Here is a 3664-nt window from a genome sequence, read left to right as displayed (position 1 = left end):
TTTCCCTCACCACTCTTTCTTTCCCTCACCACTCTTTCTTTCCCTCACCACTCTTTCTTTCCCTCACCACTCTTTCTTTCCCTCACCACTCTTTCTTTCCCTCCACTCTTTCTTTCCCTCACCACTCTTTCTTTCCCTCACCACTCTTTTTCCCTCACCACTCTTTTCTTTCCCTCACCACTCTTTCTTTCCCTCACCACTCTTTTTCCCTCACCACTCTTCTTTCCCTCACCACTCTTTCTTTCCTCACCACTCTTTCTTTCCCTCACCACTCTTTCTTTCCCTCACCACTTTCTTTCTTTCCTCACCACTCTTTCTTTCCCTCACCACTCTTTCTTTCCCTCACCACTCTTCTTCCTCACCACTCTCTTTCCCTCACCACGCTTTTTTCCCCACCACTCTTTCTTTTTCTTTCCCTCACCACTCTTTCTTCCCTCACCACTCTTTCTTTCCCTCACCACTCTTTCTTTCCCTCACCACTCTTTCTTTCCCTACCACTCTTTCTTTCCCTCACCACTCTTTCTTTCCCTCACCACTCTTCTTTCCCTACCACTCTTTCTTTCCCTCACCACTCTTTCTTTCCCTCACCACTCTTCTTTCCCTCACCACTCTTTCTTTCCCTCACCACTCTTTCTTCCCTCACCACTTTCTTTCCCTCACCACTCTTTCTTTCCCTCACCACTCTTCTTTCCCTCACCACTCTTCTTTCCTCACCACTCTTCTTCCCTCACCACTCTTTCTTTCCCTCACCACTCTTCTTCCCTCACACTCTTTCTTTCCCTCACCACTCTTTCTTTCCCTCACCACTCTTTCTTTCCCTCACCACTCTTTCTTCCCTCACCACTCTTTCTTTCCCTCACCACTCTTTCTTTCCCTCACCACTCTTCTTTCCCTCACACTCTTTCTTTCCCTCACCACTCTTTCTTTCCCTCACCACTCTTTCTTTTCCCTCACCACTCTTTTCCCTCACCACTCTTTCTTTCCCTCACCACTCTTTCTTTCCCTCACCACTCTTTCTTTCCCTCACCACTCTTTCTTTCCCTCACCACTCTTCTTTCCCTCACCCCTCTTCTTTCCCTCACCACTCTTCTTTCCCTCACCACGCTTCTTTCCCTCACCACTCTTTCTTTCCCTCACCACTCTTTCTTTCCCTCACCACTCTTTCTTTCCCTCACCATCTTTCTTTCCCTCACCACTCTTCTTTCCCTCACCACTTCTTCTTCCCTCACCACTCTTTCTTTCCCTCACCACTCTTTCTTCCCTCACCACTCTTTCTTTCCCTCACCACTCTTTCTTTCCCTCACCACTCTTTCTTTCCCTCACCACTCTTTCTTTCCCTCACCACTCTTTCTTTCCCTCACCACTCTTTCTTTCCCTCACCACTCTTTCCTCACCACTCTTCTTTCCCTCACCACTCTTCTTTCCCTCACCACTCTTTTTCTTTCCCTCACCCTCTTTCTTTCCCTCACCACTCTTTCTTTCCCTCACCACTCTTTCTTTCCCTCACCACTTTCTTTCCCCTCACCACTCTTTCTTTCCCTCACACTCTTTCTTTCCCTCACCACTCTTTCTTTCCCTCACCACTCTTCTTTCCCTCACCACTCTTTCTTTCCCTCACCACTCTTTCTTTCCCTCACCACTCTTTCTTTCCCTCACCACTCTTTCTTTCCCTCACCACTCTTTTTCCCTCACCACTCTTTCTTTCCCTCACCACTCTTTCTTTCCCTCACCACTCTTTCTTTCCCTCACCACTCTTTCTTTCCCTCACCACTCTTTCTTTCCCTCACCACTCTTTCCCTCACCACTCTTTCTTTCCCTCACCACTCTTCTTTCCCTCACCACTCTTTCTTTCCCTCACCACTCTTTCTTTCCCTCAACCACTCTTTCTTTCCCTCACCACTCTTTCTTCCCTCACCACTCTTTCTTTCCCTCACCACTCTTTCTTTCCCTCACCACTCTTCTTTCCCTCACCACTCTTTCTTTCCCTCACCACTCTTTCTTTCCCTCACCACTCTTTCTTTCCCTCACCACTTTTCTTTCCCTCACCACTCTTTCTTTCCCTCACCACTCTTTCTTTCCCTCACCACTCTTTCTTTCCCTCACCACTCTTTCTTTCCCTCACCACTCTTTCTTTCCCTCACCACTCTTTCTTTCCCTCACCACTCTTTCTTTCCCTCACCACTCTTTCTTTCCCTCACCACTCTTTCTTTCCCTCACCACTCTTCTTCCCTCACCACTCTTTCTTCCCTCACCCAATCTTTCTCTTTTCCCTCACCACTCTTTCTTTCCCTCACCACTCTTTCCTTTCCCTCACCATCTTTCTGTTCCCTCACCACTCTTTCTTCCTCACAAATCTTTTCCCTCACCACTCTTCTTTCCCTCACCACTCTTCTTTCCCTCACCACTCTTTCTTTCCCTCACCACTCTTTCTTTCCCTCACCACTCTTTCTTTCCCTCACCACTCTTTCTTTCCCTCACCACTCTTTCTTTCCCTCACCACTCTTTCTTTCCCTCACCACTCTTTCTTTCCCTCACCACTCTTTCTTTCCCTCACCACTCTTTCTTTCCCTCACCACTCTTTCTTTCCCCTCACCACTCTTTCTTTCCCTCACCACTCTTTCTTTCCCTCACCACTCTTTCTTTCCCTCAACCACTCTTTCTTTCCCTCACCACTCTTTCTTTCCCTCACCACTCTTTCTTTCCCTCACCACTCTTTCTTTCCCTCACCACTCTTTCTTTCCCCCACCACTCTTTCTTTCCCTCACCACTCTTTCTTTCCCTCACCACTCTTTCTTTCCCTCACCACTCTTTCTTTCCCTCACCACTCTTTCTTTCCCTCACCACTCTTTCTTTCCCTCACCACTCTTTCTTTCCCTCACCACTCTTTCTTTCCCTCACCACTCTTTCTTTCCCTCACCACTCTTTCTTTCCCTCACCACTCTTTCTTTCCCTCACCACTCTTTCTTTCCCTCACCACTCTTTCTTTCCCTCACCACTCTTTCTTTCCCCTCACCACTCTTTCTTTCCCTCACCACTCTTTCTTTCCCTCAACCACTCGTTCTTTCCCTCACCACTCGTCTTCCCTCACCACTCTTTCTTTCCCTCACCACTCTTTCTTTCCCTCACCACTCTTTCTTTCCCTCACCACTCTTTCTTTCCCTCACCACCTTTTCTTTCCCTCACCATCTTCTTTCTTCCTCACCACTCTTTCTTTCCCTCACCACTCTTTCTTTCCTCACCACTTCTTCTTTCCCTCACCACTACTCTTTCTTCCTCACCACTCTTTCTTTCCCTCACCCACTCTGTCTTTCCCTCACCACTCTTTCTTTTCCCTCACCACTCTTTCTTTCCCTCACCCACTCTTTCTTCCCTCACCACTCTTGCTTTCCCCTCACCACTCTTTCTTTCCCTCACCACTCTTTCTTTCCCTCACCACTCTTTCTTTCCCTCACGACACAAACACTCTTTCTTTCCCTCACCACTCTTTCTTTCCCTCACCACTCTTTCTTTCCTCACCACTCTTTCTTTTCCCTCACCACTCTGTTCTTTCCCTCACCACTCTTTCTTTCCCTCACACACTCTTTCTTTCCCCACCACTCTTTCTTTCCCTCACCACTCTTTCTTTCCCTCACCACTCTTTCTTTCCCTCACCACTCTTTCTTTC

The sequence above is a fragment of the Lethenteron reissneri genome, chromosome 2, assembly GCF_015708825.2.
Source record: "Lethenteron reissneri isolate LAM-NWPU_2019-01 chromosome 2, ASM1570882v1, whole genome shotgun sequence".
NCBI lineage: Eukaryota > Metazoa > Chordata > Hyperoartia > Petromyzontiformes > Petromyzontidae > Lethenteron > Lethenteron reissneri.
This window is presented reverse-complemented; position numbering follows the sequence as displayed.